Consider the following 20,837-nt stretch of genomic DNA (forward strand, 5'->3'; position numbering starts at 1 on the left):
GTGTGTGTGTGTGTATGTATATGTATGTATATGGATGTGTTTGTGTATGTATGTATATGTATGTATGTGTGTGTATATATAATATTATATCTATCTCCAGGGCCTCTTCTTTCAGAAAATAAATTCATTTTGGGCTGTTGCAGTGATTTCTATATATAAAAAGAGAAAATGCAGATTTTAACTACTTCAATACAGAGCTTTCAGCGCTGTCACACTTTGAATGACAATTGCGCGGTCATGCTACAATGTACCCAAACATTTTTATCATTTTCTTCCCACAAATAAAGCTTTCTTTTGGTGGTATTTGATCAGCTCTGCGGTTTTTATTTTCTGCTAAACAAATAAAAAAAGACTGAAAATTTTGAAAACAAAATAAAGTTTTTCTTTTGTTTGTTATAAAATTTTGTAAATAAGTACGTTTTCTCCTTCACTGACTGGCACTAATAAGGCGGAGAGCAGGAGGTGGCACTGATGATGGGCACTGATAGGCAGCACTGATGGGCACTGATGGGTGGCACTGACATGCGGCACTGATGGGCATTGATAGGTGGCACTGATGGGCACTCATGGGTGGCACTGGTGGGCACTGATAGGTGACACTGACGGGCACTGATAAGGTGGCACCAATGAGGTGGCACTGATGGGCATGGAAGATGGGCACTGGTAGGTGGCACTGATGGGTAACACTAATATGCAGCACTGATGGGCATTGATAGGCGGCACTGATGGGCACTCCTGGGTGGCACTGATAGGCGACACTCATGGGCACTGAAAGGCTGCACTGATGGGTACTTATGGGTATTGATACCTGCAACTGATGGGCACTGATATGCAGCACTGATAGATGACATTGATAGGCATCACTGATGGCACTGGCAGGCATTGGGGATGGGCACTGATTGGCATCTGCCTGGTTGTCTAGGGTGGCATACTTGGTGGTCCAGTGTGGTGGCATCCCTGGTGGTCCTGGGTGGATATCTGAGGGGGGGCTGCACTGATAAACAATCAGCACAGACCCCCCTGTCAGGAGAGCAGCCGATCGGCTCTCCTCTACTCGCGTCTTTCAGACAAGAGCAATAATTCTGGCCCTAGACCTCCTCTGTAACTCTAAGCAGGTAACCAGTAAAAATTTTTAAAGCGTCACCTATGGGGATTTTTAACTACCGAAGTTTGGCGCCATTCCACGAGCGTGTGCAATTTTGAAGCGTGACATGTTAGGTATCTATTTACTCCGCGTAACTTCATATTTCACATTATGCAAAATAATTGGGCTAACTTTACTGTTTTCTTTTTTTTTAACCACTTGCTGACCAGCTGCCGCAGTTTTACTGTGGCAGAATGGCACGGCTGGGTAAAATGATGTTATGTAACGTTGCTTCGCCCTGTGGCCACTAGGGGCGCACGTGCCCACTGCTCACCCTCGGAGCCGATGCGAGTGCCCGGCGGTTGTGATCACCACTGGGCTCCCACCATCACTGGTGACACACCGAGAACCGGGATCTGTGTGTGTAAACATAGTTTCTGGTTCTCTGAGGGGAGAAGAGACAGATTGTGTGTTCATACAGAGTATGAACAGCGATCTGTCATCTCCCCTACACAGTCCCCTCCCCCTTCAGTTAGAACACAGAGAGGGAACACAGTTAACCCCTCGATCACCCCCTAGTGAACCCCTTCCCTGCCAGTGTCATTTATACAGTAATCAGTGCAATTTTATAGCACTAATCGCTGTATAAATGACAAAGGTCCCAAAAATGTGTCAAAAGTGTCCGATGTGTCCGCCATAATGTCAGTCCTGATAAAAATCACAGATCGCCGCCATTACTAGTAAAAAAAAATAATAATAAAAATGACATAAATCTATCCCCTATTTTGTAGATGCTATAACCTTTGCACAAACCAATCAATATACGTTTATTGCGATTTTTTTTTTTTTTTTTTACCAAAAATATGTAGAAGAATACATATCGGCCTAAACTGAGGAAAAAAATAGTTTTTTTACATATTTTTGGGGATATTTATTATAGCAAAAAGTAAAAAATATTGCTTTTTTTCCAAAATTGACACATTTTTTTGTTTATAGTGCAAAAAATAAAAACTGCAGAGGTGATCAAATACCACCAAAAGAAAGTTCTATTTGTGGGGAAAAAAAGGACGTCAATTTTGTTTGGGTACAACATCGCACGACCGCGCAATTGTCAGTTAAAGCGACACAGTGCCGAATCGCAAAAAGTGCTCTGGTCAGGAAGGGGGTGAAATCTTTCAGGGCTGAAGCGGTTAAAGGCATGAAACTGTTTGGTTTTTTTTCCCCCCAAAAAAACGCGTTTGAAAAATTGCTGCGCAAATACCGTGCAAGATAAAAAGTTGCAACAACTGCCATTGTATTCTATATGGTCTCCTAATAATGTTTGAGGGTTTTATGTAATTTTCTAGCAAAAAAAAAATGATGATTTTTACATGTAGGAGAGAAATGTCAGAATTGGCCTGGATGGGAAGGGGTTAACATGTGTGCAAAATGATAAAACTGTTCTGGTAGATAAGGGGTTAAAAAGTTTCCTCCTGTGATCAGAGAAATGTGGGATCACGTGATGTAACTCCCGTCCCTCCCCCTCCCTGTACACTCCCCTCTATATATTTCCTATAAAGATATAAACAGCCAATCAGAACACGGAGACACACCCAGACCACGCCCACCACTTTGCACACGGCTCAAAGGACTGAACATACAAGGGCGGGGTGCTGATTGGTTGAGTATATCGGCGCTGTCAGAGGGGAGGCGATGTACAATGGAGAGAGGAGTTCTAGTGTACAGAGAGGAGCCGAAGATCTGTACGGAGATGTGGGGTGAGAAGAGCGAGGAGCGTCCGGAGATCTCATCTCACACCGGAGAGAAAACCACACCGGAGGATCCGACTGACATTCCCTGAAATTGTATATTTGCTGCCACCCTATGGAGGAAGAAGGAACTGCAATATGCTTTGACTGCCAGTCCTCGGAGCTGTGTGCTTACTTTACGCCACTCCATGGAGGAAGAGGGAACTGCAGTCCCTGGAGCTGTGTGCTGCCACCCTATGGAGGAAGAGGGAACTGCAGTACTGGGTCTGTATACAGAGCCCCGATCACTAGGATTGTACAGACGGTGATCGATCAGACTTCTCTCCTCTGTTGTTGGATCGGTGAAGGTATTCCAGGATTTATCTGATGTTTCTGGATTACGATCTCCCCCAAGAAATCTTATTGGGGGAGGAATTCCTATAACTGAAACAGTTTGTTGTATTGCTGAGCCAATCAATGTATGTCTTCCCTTCATCCAATCACTTGTGATGTTCTGCCCTCTTCAGGACAGACAGTGAACTGCTGCGCTCTGTGCTCCGGATTCTTCCCGTTATATTTCTCAGAGATTACCGACTACAAAACTCTTCATACTCTGGTATTCGGTGTGTGAGAATGGCCGCTGCTACCACTAGGCAAAGTAGGCAGGTGCCTAGGGTACAATGTTGCCTCGGGGCGCCCGGCCGCTGGTCTCCCTACTCTCCGTCTCCACACTATGTAAGTATTTTGGTGCTGTATTATAAATACTTCTGTAATAAATGTTATAACCTCTAGTGGGCACTGCTGGGATAAAGTGAGCACATCTAGGGGGGTGCAGGGGATGCCTCTGCTGGATGTTACTCTGACAGCCGCTCTGTAGAGTCATTATAGAGGAGCAGCACTGGAGGGCGTGTCCTGATGGAACGGAGGAAAACCTCCCCTGTGTGTCTCTATGATCAGAGATCTCTACTGCAGCCACATGCTTCATCTAGTGCCGGTGTTCTGTGGAGAAGAGCCCCCCATCGGGTAGTGCCTGGGCTGAAGAGCGCATGCGCACTACATAACATCAGTGTTATCACTGCGAGACGGCGCACAATAGCCGACAGAATTAGTATTTTCTGTCAGATTGTACCCCGCGCTCCTGTGGCGAGTTCATGTCCAAGATGGGCGAAATCTACCCCCCAATTTACACCGAGCATTCTACCCCCCCCCTATATACACCGAGCATTCTACCCCCTATATACACCGAGCATTCTACCCCCCCCATATACACCGAGCATTCTACCCCCCCCATATACACCGAGCATTCTACCCCCCCATATACACCGAGCATTCTACCCCCCCCCCCATATACACCGAGCATTCTACCCCCCCCCCCCATATACACCGAGCATTCTACCCCCCCATATACACCGAGCATTCTACCCCCCCCATATACACCGAGCATTCTACCCCCCATATACACCGAGCATTCTACCCCCCCCCATATACACCGAGCATTCTACCCCCCCCCATATACACCGAGCATTCTACCCCCCCCCATATACACCGAGCATTCTACCCCCCCCCATATACACCGAGCATTCTACCCCCCCCATATACACCGAGCATTCTACCCCCCCCATATACACCGAGCATTCTACCCCCCCCCATATACACCGAGCATTCTACCCCCCCCCATATACACTGAGCATTCTACCCCCCCCCATATACACTGAGCATTCTACCCCCCCCCATATACACCGAGCATTCTACCCCCCATATACACCGAGCATTCTACTCCCCCCATATACACCGAGCATTCTACTCCCCCCATATACACCGAGCATTCTACTCCCCCCATATACACCGAGCATTCTACCCCCCCATATACACCGAGCATTCTACCCCCCCCCATATACACAGAGCATTCTACCCCCCATATACACCAAGCATTCTACCCCCCCATATACCCCGCTGTCATGGCTCTGCCCCCCGGGATGTGCACTCACCTCCATACACAGGAGAAATGGATGGACAGATCATGTCTCGGGGGGTCGGTGATGTACTCGGTGTCCGGGCTGTACACTGATCTCTGCACTCACTGCTCAACTATTCCTGACTGATCACAGAATATTATCATGTGTATTATATATAAATACAGTACAGAGAGGACTCCTCCTCCTCATCCTTACTGGTGTTCTTCTTACTCATCTCTTGTGGTTAACCACTTGCCGACCGCCGCACGACTATATACGTCGGCAGAATGGCACGGGCAGGCAAAAGGACTTACATGTACGTCCTTGCCTGCCCGCGGGTGGGGGGTCCGATCGGACCCCCCCCCGGTGCCAGCGGCGGTCGGCAAATCTCCCCCGGCGATCGGAGGTGAGGGGGAGGCCATCCATTCGTGGCCCCCCCCTCGCGATCGCTCTCAGCCAATGGGATCATTTCCCTGCCTCTGTATTGTACACAGAGGCAGAGGAAATGATGTCATCTCTCCTCGGCTCGGTATTTTCCGTTCCGGGCCGAGGAGAGAAGACTGCAATGTGAGTGCACCAACACTACACACACACAGTAGAACATGCCAGGCACACAAAACACCCCGATCCCCCCCCCGATCGCCCCCCGATCCCCCCCCAATCACCCCCCCCCCCCCTGTCACAAACTGACACCAGCAGGTTTTTTTTTTTTTTTTTTTTTTTTTTCTGATTACTGTATTGGTGTCAGTTTGTGACATTTACAGTGTTAGGACAGTTAGTATTACCCCCCTTTAGGTCTAGGGTACCCCCCTAACCCCCCCTAATAAAGTTTTAACCCCTTGATCACCCCCTGTCACCAGTGTCGCTAAGCGATCATTTTTCTGATCGCTGTATTAGTGTCGCTGGTGACGCTAGTTAGTGAGGTAAATATTTAGGTTCGCCGTCAGCGTTTTATAGAGACAGGGACCCCCATATACTACCTAATAAATGTTTTAACCCCTTGATTGCCCCCTAGTTAACCCTTTCACCACTGATCACTGTATAACCGTTACGGGTGACGCTGGTTAGTTTGTTTATTTTTTATAGTGTCAGGGCACCCGCCGAATAAAGATTTAGCCCCCTGATCGCCCGGCGGTGATATGCGTCGCCCCAGGCAGCGTCAGATTAGCGCCAGTAACGCTAACACCCACGCACGCAGCATACGCCTCCCTTAGTGGTATAGTATCTGATCGCATCAATATCTGATCTGATCAGATCTATACTAGCGTCCCCAGCAGTTTAGGGTTCCCAAAAACACAGTGTTAGCGGGATCAGCCCAGATACCTGCTAGCACCTGCGTTTTGCCCCTCCGCCCGGCTCGGCCCAGCCCACCCAAGTGCAGTATCGATCGATCACGGTCACTTACAAAACACTAAACGCATAACTGCAGCGTTCGCAGAGTCAGGCCTGATCCCTGCGATCGCTAACAGTTTTTTTGGTAGCGTTTTGGTGAAATGGCAAGCACCAGCCCCAGGCAGCGTCAGGTTAGTGCCAGTACCGCTAACACCCACGCACGCACCGTACACCTCCCTTAGTGGTATAGTATCTGAACGCATCAATATCTGATCCGATCAGATCTATACTAGCGTCCCCAACAGTTTAGGATTCCCAAAAACGCAGTGTTAGCGGGATCAGCCCAGATACCTGCTAGCACCTGCGTTTTGCCCCTCCGCCCGGCCCAGCCCAGCCCACCCAAGTGCAGTATCGATCGATCACTGTCACTTACAAAACACTAAACGCATAACTGCAGCGTTCGCAGAGTCAGGCCTGATCCCTGCGATCGCTAACAGTTTTTTTGGTAGCGTTTTGGTGAACTGGCAAGCACCAGCCCCAGGCAGCGTCAGGTTAGTGCCAGTAGCGCTAACACCCACGCACGCACCGTACACCTCCCTTAGTGGTATAGTATCTGATCGGATCAATATCTGATCTGATCCGATCAGATCTATACTGGCATCCCCAGCAGTTTAGGGTTCCCAAAAACGCAGTGTTAGCGGAATCAGCCCAGATACCTGCTAGCACCTGCGTTTTGCCCCTCCGCCCGGCCCAGCCCAGCCCACCCAAGTGCAGTATCGATCGATCACTGTCACTTACAAAACACTAAACGCATAACTGCAGCGTTCGCAGAGTCAGGCCTGATCCCTGCGATCGCTAACAGTTTTTTTGGTAGCGTTTTGGTGAACTGGCAAGCACCAGCCCCAGGCAGCGTCAGGTTAGTGCCAGTAGCGCTAACACCCACGCACGCACCGTACACCTCCCTTAGTGGTATAGTATCTGATCGGATCAATATCTGATCTGATCCGATCAGATCTATACTGGCATCCCCAGCAGTTTAGGGTTCCCAAAAACGCAGTGTTAGCGGAATCAGCCCAGATACCTGCTAGCACCTGCGTTTTGCCCCTCCGCCCGGCCCAGCCCAGCCCACCCAAGTGCAGTATCGATCGATCACTGTCACTTACAAAACACTAAACGCATAACTGCAGCGTTCGCAGAGTCAGGCCTGATCCCTGCGATCGTTAACAGTTTTTTTTGGTAGCGTTTTGGTGAACTGGCAAGCGCCAGCGGCCTAGTACACCCCGGTCATAGTCAAACCAGCACTGCAGTAACACTTGGTGACGTGGCGAGTCCCATAAGTGCAGTTCAAGCTGGTGAGGTGGCAAGCACAAGTAGTGTCCCGCTGCCACAAAGAAGACAAACACAGGCCCGTCGTGCCCATAATGCCCTTCCTGCTGCATTCGCCAATCCTAATTGGGAACCCACCGCTTCTGCAGCACCCGTACTTCCCCCATTCACATCCCCAACCAAATGCAGTCGGCTGCATGAGAGGCATTTTCTTTATGTCCTCCCGAGTACCCCTACCCAACGAACTCCCCCAAAAAAGATGTCGTGTCTGCAGTAAGCGCGGATATAGGCGTGACACCTGCTATTATTGTCCCTCCTGTCCTGACAATCCTGGTCTTTGCATTGGTGAATGTTTTGAATGCTACCATTCACTAGCTGAGTATTAGCGTAGGGTACAGCATTGCACAGACTAGGACACACTTTCACAGGGTCTCCCAAGATGCCATCGCATTTTGAGAGACCCGAACCTGGAACCGGTTACAGTTATAAAAGTTACAGTTACAAAAAAAGTGTAAAAAAAAAAAAAAAAAAAACACAAACAAAAATATTAAATAAAAAGTAATAGTTGTAGTTTTATTGTTCTCTCTCTATTCTCTCTCTCTCTATTCTCTCTATTGTTCTGCTCTTTTTTACTGTATTCTATTCTGCAATGTTTTATTGTTATTATGTTTTATCATGTTTGCTTTTCAGGTATGCAATTTTTTATACTTTACCATTTACTGTGCTTTATTGTTAGCCATATTTTTGTCTTCAGGTACAGCATTCACGACTTTGAGTGGTTATACCAAAATGATGCTTGCAGGTTTAGGTATCATCTTGGTATCATTCTTTTCAGCCAGCGGTCGGCTTTCATGTAAAAGCAATCCTAGCGGCTAATTAGCCTCTAGACTGCTTTTACAAGCAGTGGGAGAGAATGCCCCCCCCCCCCCATCGTCTTCCGTGTTTTTCTCTGGCTCTCCTGTCTCAACAGGGAACCTGAGAATGCAGCCGGTGATTCAGCCAGCTGACCATAGAGCTGATCAGAGACCAGAGTGGCTCCAAACATCTCTATGGCCTAAGAAACCGGAAGCTACGAGCATTTTATGACTTAGATTTCGCCGGATGTAAATAGCGCCATTGGGAAATTGGGGAAGCATTTTATCACACCGATCTTGGTGTGGTCAGATGCTTTGAGGGCAGAGGAGAAATCTAGGGTCTAATAGACCCCAATTTTTTCAAAAAAGAGTACCTGTCACTACCTATTGCTATCATAGGGGATATTTACATTCCCTGAGATAACAGTAAAAATGATTAAAAAAAAAAAAAATGAAAGGAACAGTTTTAAAATAAGATAAAAAAGCAAAAAAATAATAAAGAAAAAAAAAAAAAAAAAAAAAAAAAGCACCCCTGTCCCCCCTGCTCTCGCGCTAAGGCGAACGCAAGCGTCGGTCTGGCGTCAAATGTAAACAGCAATTGCACCATGCATGTGAGGTATCACCGCGACGGTTAGATCGAGGGCAGTAATTTTAGCAGTAGACCTCCTCTGTAAATCTAAAGTGGTAACCTGTAAAGGCTTTTAAAGGCTTTTAAAAATGTATTTATTTTGTTGCCACTGCACGTTTGTGCGCAATTGTAAAGCATGTCATGTTTGGTATCCATGTACTCGGCCTAAGATCATCTTTTTTATTTCATCAAACATTTGGGCAATATAGTGTGTTTTAGTGCATTAAAATGTAAAAAAGTGTGTTTTTTCCCCAAAAAATGCGTTTGAAAAATCGCTGCGCAAATACTGTGTGAAAAAAAAAAATGAAACACCCACCATTTTAATCTGTAGGGCATTTGCTTTAAAAAAATATATAATGTGTGGGGGTTCAAAGTAATTTTCTTGCAAAAAAAAATAATTTTTTCATGTAATCAAAAAGTGTCAGAAAGGGCATTGTCTTCAAGTGGTTAGAAGAGTGGGTGATGTGTGACATAAGCTTCTAAATGTTGTGCATAAAATGCCAGGACAGTTCAAACCCCCCCCAAATGACCCCATTTTGGAAAGTAGACACCCCAAGCTATTTGCTGAGAGGCATGTCGAGTCCATGGAATATTTTATATTGTGACACAAGTTGCGGGAAAGAGACAAATTTTTTTTTTTTTTTTTTTTTTTTGCACAAAGTTGTCACTAAATTATATATTGCTCAAACATGCCATGGGAATATGTGAAATTACACCCCAAAATACATTCTGCTGCTTCTCCTGAGTACGGGGATACCACATGTGTGAGACTTTTTGGGAGCCTAGCCGCGTATGGGACCCCGAAAACCAAGCACCGCCTTCAGGCTTTCTAAGGGCGTAAATTTTTGATTTCACTCTTCACTGCCTATCACAGTCTCGGAGGCCATGGAATGCCCAGGTGGCACAAACCCCCCCCAAATGACCCCATTTTGGAAAGTAGACACCCAAAGCTATTTGCTGAGCGGTATAGTGAGTATTTTGCAGACCTCACTTTTTGTCACAAAGTTTTGAAAATTAAAAAAAGAAAAAAAAAATTTTTTTTTTTTGTCTTTCTTCATTTTCAAAAACAAATGAGAGCTGCAAAATACTCACCATGCCTCTCAGCAAATAGCTTGGGGTGTCTACTTTCCAAAATGGGGTCATTTGGGGGGGGTTTGTGCCACCTGGGCATTCCATGACCTCCGAAACTGTGATAGGCAGTGAAGAGTGAAATCAAAAATGTACACCCTTAGAAATCCTGAAGGCGGTGATTGGTTTTCGGGGTCCCGTACGCGGCTAGGCTCCTAAAAAGTCCCACACATGTGGTATCCCCATACTCAGGAGAAGCAGCAGAATGTATTTTGGGGTGTAATTCCACATATGCCCATGACCTGTGTGAGCAATATATCATTTAGTGACAACTTTGTGCAAAAAAAAAAAAAAATAAAAAATAAATTGTCACTTTCCCGCAACTTGTGTCAAAATATAAAATATTCCATGGACTCAACATGCCTCTCAGCAAATAGCTTGGGGTGTCTACTTTCCAAAATGGGGTCATTTGGGGGGGGTTTGTGCCATCTGGGCATTTTATGGCCTTCAAAACTGTGATAGGTAGTGAGGAGTAAAATCAAAAATGTACGCCCTTAGAAATCCTGAAGGCGGTGATTGGTTTTCGGGGCCCCGTATGCGGCTAGGCTCCCAAAAAGTCCCACACATGTGGTATCCCCATACTCAGGAGAAGCAGCTAAATGTATTTTGGGGTGCAATTCCACATATGCCCATGGCCTGTGTGAGCAATATATCATTTAGTGACAACTTTTTGTAATTTTTTTTTTTTTTTTTTTTTTGTCATTATTCAATCACTTGGGACAAAAAAAATGAATATTCAATGGGCTCAACATGCCTATCAGCAATTTCCTTGGGGTGTCTACTTTCCAAAATGGGGTCATTTGTGGGGGTTTTGTACTGCCCTGCCATTTTAGCACCTCAAGAAACGACATAGGCAGTCATAAATTAAAGGCTGTGTAAATTCCAGAAAATGTACCCTAGATTGTAGGCGCTATAACTTTTGCGCAAACCAATAAATATACACTTATTGACATTTTTTTTACCAAAGACATGTGGCCAAATACATTTTGGCCTAAATGTATGACTAAAATTGAGTTTATTGGATTTTTTTTAGAACAAAAAGTAGAAAATATCATTTTTTTTCAAAATTTTCGGTCTTTTTCCGTGTATAGCGCAAAAAATAAAAATGGCAGAGGTGATCAAATACCATCAAAAGAAAGCTCTATTTGTGGGAAGAAAAGGACGCAAATTTCGTTTGGTTACAGCATTGCATGACCGCGCAATTAGCAGTTAAAGCGACGCAGTGCCAATTTGTAAAAAGTGCTCTGGTCAGGAAGGGGGTAAATCCTTCCGGGGCTGAAGTGGTTAATTTCTGAAAAAGTCACATATGTCCTATTTCCTGTCTCCTCTCCTATCTACAGCACTTCTCACAGCACCAAAGAACATTTCACTGACTGACAACAAACAGAAGAGATAATAATGACTGTATGAAGCAGATCACCTCACACAAAGATCCATTTCTTTCTTCTTTCTGTGTAATAGATATCAGGGATGGAGACTCATCACTTCTACAATCAGGTTGTTTTGGGTCACATCATTATATTGACTGACTAGAATTCCATCACTTTCCACACTGAGGCTCTTTACCGCCAACATCTCAGTGTGAAGAGTTCTTAAGACGGAGCCTCTTCTTCAGACTCGGGGTTTACAAGTTAAAAACAAGTTGTTTTTTTTTGCTAGAAAATTACTTAGAACCCCAAACATTATACTTTTTTTTTTTTTTATAACACCCTAGAGAATAAAATGGCGGTCATTGCAATACTTTTTGTCACACCGTATTTGCACAGCGGTCTTACAAGCGCACTTTTTTTGGAAAAAATACACTTTTTTTGAATAAAAAAATAAGACAACAGTTTAGCCCTAATGTTACGCCGAGTAAATTGATACCCAACATGTCACGCTTCAAAATTGCGCCCGCTCGTGGAATGGCGTCAAACTTTTACCCTTAAAAATCTCCATAGGCGACATTTAAAAAATTGTACAGGTTGCCAGTTTTGAGTTACAGAGGAGGTCTAGGGCTAGAATTATTGCTCTCGCTCTACCGATCACAGCGATACCTCACATGTGTGGTTTGACCACCGTTTTCATATATGGGCGCTACTCGCGTATGCATTCGCTTCTGCACGCAAGCTCGGCAGGATGGGGCGCTTTAAAAAAGTTTTTTTTTTTTTTTTTCTTTATTTTACTTGATTTTATTTATTTTTGCACTGTTTTAAAAAAAAAATAAAAAATTTGGGTCACATTTATTCCTATTACAAGGAATGTAAACATCCCTTATAATAGAAAAAAACATGACAGGTCCTCTTAGATATGAGAACTGGGGGTCAAAAAGTCCTCAGATCTCATATTTGGACTTAAATGCAATAAAAGGAAAAAAAAAAAAAAAAATGACGACAAAAAATATGCCTTTTAAAACGTATGGGCGGAAATGACATTTTGACGTCAATCCCGCCCTGCTATAGTATGGAGACAGGTGGGGGCCATCTTCCCCCTCACTCATCTCCATACACGGACAGGTCCCGATCACCTCCGCCACTGCCGACTGCTCCAGAAAGCGGTGGAGGGGGGGCCCTCTCCCGCCGTCAATAACGGTGATCTCGCAGCGAATCCGCCACAGAGACCACCATTATCGTTAACAGGACCGCTCACTGAAAAGATGGAAATCTCAGTTGTGGCCGCAGCTGCTGTTACTGAGATATCCATCTTTAAAGTGCCGACGTGTTTCTACAGGAGCCGATCAGCAGAGCCAATAATGATTCTTCCTGCCTTCCAAGTGTTGTTCTACCCCCCATATACACTGAGCATTCTACCCCCCCCATATACACCGAGCATTCTACACCCCCATATACACCGAGCATGCTACCCCCCCATATACACCGAGCATTCTACTCCCCCCCCCCCTCCCCCCCCATATACACCGAGCATTCTACACCCCATATACACCGAGCATTCTACCCCCCCCATATACACCGAGCCTTCTACCCCCCCCATATACACCGAGCATTCTACCCCCCCCATATACACCAAGCGTTCTACCCCCCCATATACACCGAGCATTCTACCCCCCCATATACACCGAGCATTCTACCCCCCATATACACCCCCCATATACACCGAGCATTCTACCCCCCCATATACACTGAGCATTCTACCCCCCCATATACACCGAGCCTTCTACCCCCACCATATACACTGAGCCTTCTACCCCCCCATATACACCGAGCCTTCTACCCCCATATACACCGAGCCTTCTACCCCCATATACACCGAGCCTTCTACCCCCATATACACCGAGCCTTCTACCCCCATATACACCGAGCCTTCTAACCCCCCCATATACACCGAGCATTCTACCCCCATATACACCGAGCATTCTAACCCCCCCATATACACCGAGCATTCTAACCCCCCCATATACACCGAGCATTCTAACCCCCCCATATACACCGAGCATTCTAACCCCCCCATATACACCGAGCATTCTAACCCCCCCATATACACCGAGCATTCTAACCCCCCCATATACACCGAGCATTCTAACCCCCCCATATACACCGAGCATTCTAACCCCCCCATATACACCGAGCATTCTAACCCCCCATATACACCGAGCATTCTAACCCCCCCATATACACCGAGCATTCTAACCCCCCCATATACACCGAGCATTCTAACCCCCCCATATACACCGAGCATTCTAACCCCCCCATATACACCGAGCATTCTAACCCCCCATATACACCGAGCATTCTAACCCCCCATATACACCGAGCATTCTAACCCCCCATATACACCGAGCATTCTAACCCCCATATACACGAGCATTCTACCCCCCATATACACGAGCATTCTACCCCCCCATATACACCGAGTATTCTACCCCATATACACCGAGTATTCTACCCCCCCATATACACCGAGCATTCTACACCCCCCATATACACCGAGCATTCTACCCTCCCATATACACCGAGTATTCTACCCCTCCATATACACCGAGCATTCTACACCCCCCATATACACCGAGCATTCTACCCCCCCATATACACCGAGCATTCTACCCCCCCATATACACCGAGCATTCTACCCCCCCCATATACACCGAGCATTCTACCCCCCCATATACACCGAGCATTCTACCCCCCCATATACACCGAGCATTCTACCCCCCCATATACACCGAGCATTCTACCCCCCCATATACACCGAGCATTCTACCCCCCCATATACACCGAGCATTCTACCCCCCCATATACACCGAGCATTCTACCCCCCCATATACACCGAGCATTCTACCCCCCCATATACACCGAGCATTCTACCCCCCCATATACACCGAGCATTCTACCCCCCCATATACACTGAGCATTCTACCCCCCCATATACACTGAGCATTCTACCCCCCCATATACACCGAGCATTCTACCCCCCCATATACACCGTTCATTCTACCCTCCCATATACACCGAGCATTCTACCCTCCCATATACACCGAGTATTCTACCCCTCCATATACACCGAGCATTCTACCCCCCATATACACCGAGCATCCTACCCCCCCATATACACCGAGCATTCTACCCCCCATATACACCGAGCATTCTACCCCCCATATACACCGAGCATTCTACCCCCCCATATACACCGAGCATTCTACCCCCCCATATACACCGAGCATTCTACCCCCCCATATACACTGAGCATTCTACCCCCCCATATACACTGAGCATTCTACCCCCCCATATACACTGAGCATTCTACCCCCCCATATACACTGAGCATTCTACCCCCCATATACACTGAGCATTCTACCTCCCCATATACACTGAGCATTCTACCCCCCCATATACACTGAGCATTCTACCTCCCCATATACACTGAGCATTCTACCCCCCCATATACACCGAGCATTCTACCCCCCCATATACACCGAGCATTCTACCCCCCCATATACACCGAGCATTCTACCCCCCCATATACACTGAGCATTCTACCCCCCATATACACTGAGCATTCTACCTCCCCATATACACTGAGCATTCTACCCCCCCATATACACTGAGCATTCTACCCCCCCATATACACTGAGCATTCTACCTCCCCATATACACTGAGCATTCTACCCCCCCATATACACTGAGCATTCTACCCCCCCATATACACTGAGCATTCTACCCCCCCATATACACTGAGCATTCTACCCCCCCATATACACTGAGCATTCTACCCCCCCATATACACTGAGCATTCTACCCCCCCATATACACCGAGCATTCTACCCCCCATATACCCTACTGTCATCGCTCTGCCCCCCGGGATGTGCACTCACCTCCATACACAGGAGAAATGGATGGACAGATCATGTCTCGGTGGGTCGGTGATGTACTCGGTGTCCGGGCTGTACACTGATCTCTGCACTCACTGATCAACTATTCCTGATAGTGATGTCCAGTTCATGAACCAATCGTTCTTTTACATCGATTATTTTCAGTGAACTGGATGGATCCGTTTAATACAATTCACTATGGAGTGATAAGTGTACAGAGCAGATCTGGTAATAAGATCCTAGAGTGAGAGCTCCGCCCCCTCCCTGCAACCAATGGTGGACCAAAGTCACAGCGCTCTGACATCAGACCAGTCAAAGAGGAATGTCAGTTATTTATCCTGATTCACCACCATTAGAACAATCCACCAAATCAATCATCAGGTAGCAGTGATGAGGTACAGAAAGCCTGAGGCCCCTTTCACACTTGTCCAATGACTTGGGACTCCACAGTAACATGACAAGTTGTACCCGAAGATTTCCAATCAGTACCGTTCATATCTGTGCGACCTTCAAGTCAGAGCGACTTCAAAGTAGTCCCTGCACTACTTTGGTTCAACTTTGATGCGACTTGAGACAGAGACCTCAAGATTACACAGGCATTGCTTCAAGTCGCGTCAAAATCGCACAACTTTCAAGTCACACAAGTGTGAAAGGAGCCTTAGCCCTGGTTCACATTGATGCGATTTGACATGTCATATCAGCGACAATTGCCCATCAATGGCACCGTCCTAATCGGTGCGGCGCCTCAAATTTCCAAGTGTTTTCTGTACTACTTTTGGCGATTTCGGGATGCGATTTCCATTGACATCTGTGCAGAAACATGTACAGATGTCTCTGGAATTCCCCTGAAGTCGGGACTGACATGCGGGAATGAAAGGGTGCCAGTTCAGCTGAACTGGCACCCTTTCATTCCCGCAGCTCAGTGTGAACCTGGGCTTAACGATTGGATTGCAAAGTCGCATGACAAGTCATACCCCATTATTTCCAATGAGTACCATTCATATCTGTGCAACTTCAAGTCGCAGCTACTTCAAAGTAGTCCCTGCACTACTTTTGTCCCACTTTGATGCAACTTGAGGTCCATAGACCTCAAGAATACACAGGTATTTTTTCAAGTTGCATCAAAATCGTGGCACAAATCGCACAACTTTCAGGTCGCAATAGTGGAAACCTAGTCTGAGGCTAGGTTTCCACTGTTGTGACCTCAAAGTCGCACGATTTACAGTGCGACTTTGCAATGCAATTTTTTTATGCGATGTCATGCGACCGGTGAGAACAAGTCACACCGAAGTTGGAACAAAGTAGTGCAAAAACCTTTTTTGGAGTCACTGCAACTTGAGTTGCACCAATTAGAACAGGGACCATTGAAATACATGGGTTTTGACTTGTCATGCAACTTGACATGTGTCAAGTCGCACAACAACTCGCAGTAGTGGAAACAGAGCTTTACACAGCTATTTGTGCTTCACCAAAATTGATGACAATGGCTAATCTGACAAATTATGGTCTGACACAACAATAGGCTTGTGCTCTGAGCCAAGGAACTAAATCAAAGTAAACTTCCCCAGGACCAGGGCCTTCTTTAATATTGATTGGACCCTGGGCAAACATTTTCTTGGGCCCCCCCTCCATTCTGAGACATACAAAAAATAGCAGGTAGACTCCAAAGCAGTTTACTGCAGCAGATCACGCAGCGATTGCAATTGGTTGCCAGAGCTTACAGCCTATCCTTACCGCTCACTGGGTGGTTGCTAGAAGTTACAACACAATTTCTGCTTGCCGCTTGGTTGCTAGAGGTTACTGCACATTATTGGCGTTCACTGATTGGTTGCTAGGGGTTACAGGATAAATAGGATTGGTCCCAGCACAGAACCCTCGGGGACCCCACTACCCACCCCTGACCATTCAGAGTACTCCCCATTTATTACCACCCTCTGAACTCGCCCTTGTAGCCAGTTTTCAATCCATGTACTCACCCTATGGTCCATGCCAACGGACCTTATTTTGTACAGTAAACGTTTATGGGGAACTGTGTCAAATGCTTTTGCAAAATCCAAATACACCACGTCTACGGGCCTTCCTTTATCTAGATGGCAACTCACCTCCTCATAGATGGTTAATAGATTAGTTTGGCAAGACCGATTCTTCATGAATCCATGCTGATTACTGCTAATGATACCGTTCTCATTACTAAAATCTTGTATATAATCCCTTATCATCCCCTCCTCCAAGAGTTTATGTACTATTGATGTTAGGCTAACTGGTCTGTAATTCCCAGGGATGTATTTTGGGCCCTTTTTATATATTGGTGCTACATTGGCTTTTCTCCAGTCACCTGGTACCATTCCAGTCAGTAGACTGTCTGTAAAAATTAGGAACAATGGTAGAGCTGGGGGATTTTCTCCCAAAATGAAATCTGATTTTTTTTTTTTTTTTTTTTTTTTTTTTTTAACTCGATTCACGATTTGAATAATCAAGGGGTTTTTTTTTTTTTTTTTCTTTTGATGGACATCGCGCCGGTCCTGAGGAGCTGCGGGCAGGAGTTTTTAGGCGAAGCCGCAGCTCACCTAAAAACTCCTGCCTGCAGCTCCTCAGGACCGGCGCGGTTTCAGCACTGTGTGTTTTTTTTGTTTTTTTTTATACTGAAGCCGATTGACCTGTGATCGCTGTTTCCTAAATTGCCCCATATTTCCACATCCGTGATCAGGTCTGTATTGGTAATCAGTAGATCCGGTAACGCTTTATTTCTAGTTGGTGCGTCTACCATCTGACCCATAAAATTGTACTGCAAGACATTAAGGAACTGGTGAGCCTTAGATGAATGCGCGGTTCCCTCCGCCCAGTCTATGTTTTGATAATTAAAATCCCTCATTATGATAACACTTCCCATCCTTGCTGCTAATCCAACTTGTGATAGGAGATCTGTCTCCCCCTCCTCCCTCAGGTTAGGGGGCCTATAGCATACTCCCAGTATTATTTTTCCCTTAGCTTCATCCCTTTGGAGCTCTACCCATAAGGATTCCACCTCCTCCCTAGCTCCCTTAGTGATGTCATCTCTCACATTCACTTGTACATTATTCTTGATATATAGGTATACCTCTCCCCCTTTTTTACCCTCTCTATCCCTGTGATAAGGAGTATACCCTTGAATAGTTGCCAGCCAATCATGAGAGCTGTTGAACCAAGTCTCTGAAATTCTCAGAAAATCCAAATCCTCCTTGTTCAACAGTATCTCTAGTTCACCCATCTTGTCCTCCAGGCTCCTGACATTGGTGAGTGTGCCACGTAGTTTAGACCAGTCACATACTATCCTCTTATTGGGTGTTCCGAGATATAGACACACCCACAGGTTTTCTGGCCAGTGTGTTGATGTCACAGGTCTTTTTCCTCTTCTCTGGCAGTGGTGGGTGGTCTCCTTACTCCTACATCTAATGAAAGGACTGTAATGAGTGGCGTTTAGTGCGGTAGCTTAGTGAGCACAGGCTGTCCTTCTGAAGTCCCTCCCAGGGGGTGTGTCCATGACAGCCCAGGCTCACAGGAAGTGGGTTGAGTGACAGCCACAAGAAGACTGATGTCTAGTGGTGGAAAAGCAGTACTGCAGGAGAGGGCCCGGAATTGAATGCCTGGAGCCACTTGGCCTTAAAGTGTCCCCGCCATGACCTCTTCATCCTGCGCATGCACACTGCAGCCCTATTCATCGCTATAGGCAGAACTGTACTCGTGGCAACCTCCCAAATCACTCAAATAGACGATGTGAAAACCATAGTCATAGGACTGTAAATGACCCAGTGCCCCCGGGGGAGGGGGGTTACAGTAATATTCCGCACAAGCCCCTGATCTGCAGTTGTTTTAATATTTTTATTTTTATTTACAGGTGAATTGCAAAAAGAAAAAAAAGCTCTTCTGAGTATTATGGAGGTTTGATATGTACAACCCATCCACAATGAATCCACCTCCACCGATGAGACTGGATCCATGCCTGGAGCGGAGGATGGGACTGTGGCCGGCGCTGGGATTGGATCCTTCCATTCTGGTTCAAGAGAAAGAAGCCACTCAGCACATACAGATCCTCTTTAGAAATCACCCCGGTCCCCTCATCCCTGGAAAATACTTACCATGCCAGCTGGGATGTGCAATATTACTGTCTACTTTACTTTTAAAATAAATAATTGGTATTCTTTTAAATTTTACTTTTTGTATCCACTAATAGGTCAAGCCTGAAGTGTATCTAAAGCCAAACATTTGTTAGATTTGGATGGGACCACTCGGATATTCTTGCCATCAGTCCCCCACTGAGATTATATATTCAGGTGATCGTCGGAAAGTGATGGGAGAATATAAAAAAAAAAATATTGAGCTGGCACCAGAACAAGTGTCCCATTGGAAAATCTGCCTCTTATACCTGTTCTGGTGCCAACTGTCTAAAGCTGGCCATACATGGTTCTATTTTCTTTCACTTGGGTGGATGAAGGAAAATTCTGTACATAAAACACCCACCCACAACATTTTCCAACATGTCCCTAAGACCCCATACACACTATTAGATTTTCTGCAGATTTTTGTCTTCATTTTTACCAAAACCATGTAGTGTAAGGGCCTGGCTGATTGCATACAAATTGAAACTCTTAAGGTTTGACCTCATATTATATGGTTGTGGTAAATCTGAAGACAAAAATCTGCAGACAATTGAATAGTGTGTATGGGGCTTTAGGCCCCTTTCACACTAGAGGTTCAATTGGGTCTGTTTTTTCAGGTGGGCCCCATCAGACTCTTCACTCTCCTCTATGGAGCAGGGGGTGGGAGTTCACAACCGCCTACATCCTATTCAGTTGGATCAGACAGCAGTTGGATGTAAACAGGCAGGCGGTCCGCTTATATCCAACCGCCCATAGAGGACCGCAGGATGTGTCCTTTCCACATGAGCAAACATGGACCACTCATTTGCCTGCTCATGGGGGGATCATCAAACAGATACCCTGCTAAGCAAGTGGGTCCCCCCCATGAACACTAATGATACTTGCCGTTCATTCACTCTCAGATCTCTGAATGAATAATGCTGCTGATACCGCTTTCAAAGCGATTGTACGATAATCGGATCGTTAGTACAGAGCTTTCCAGAGCCAATTGTGACAGTTCATCTGATATGACAAGCACAAAAATGTATCGTATGATACCAGATTGTATGATTGTTTAATCAGTACAGTTGTCGTCTGAAAAATAAATACACTACATCACTTCTGATTTTTTTTTAATTTTTTTTTTTTATTCAGTTTTACGAGAATTTTCATGACAAAGTTGTAGAGATATCTCACACACTGAAAATTGCACTCAAGAAAGAGCCGACACTAGCTTATGTGCAAACTGGAACTCTTTATTATACGTTCACAAATTTATGCAACATCAAATCAGATAAGAGCTTGATCACATTATCCTAAACATTAAAACAGTAATATCAGTACCTCTAATAGTGATCTAATCAACAGCTAACTAATTAACCA

At 45.8% G+C, this 20,837-nt stretch overlaps 2 long non-coding RNA genes across 2 annotated transcripts in view; one reads left to right on the plus strand and one right to left on the minus strand.

The window, feature by feature from the left end:
- LOC141129449 (uncharacterized) overlaps window positions 1-4,938 on the minus strand; it is a 24,317-nt gene extending 19,379 nt beyond the window's left edge. The window contains exon 1 of the long non-coding RNA XR_012241830.1: window positions 4,800-4,938. This is a non-coding gene — a long non-coding RNA (uncharacterized lncRNA). The remainder of the gene's footprint in view (window positions 1-4,799) is intronic.
- Window positions 2,600-20,573, plus strand: LOC141129448 (uncharacterized). Its single transcript, XR_012241829.1, has 2 exons — window positions 2,600-3,546; window positions 19,214-20,573. It is a non-coding gene; the product is annotated as an uncharacterized lncRNA (long non-coding RNA).
- Window positions 20,574-20,837: the final 264 nt, after the last annotated feature.

Source organism: Aquarana catesbeiana, linkage group LG02, assembly GCF_042186555.1.
Source record: "Aquarana catesbeiana isolate 2022-GZ linkage group LG02, ASM4218655v1, whole genome shotgun sequence".
Taxonomy (NCBI): Eukaryota; Metazoa; Chordata; class Amphibia; order Anura; family Ranidae; genus Aquarana; species Aquarana catesbeiana.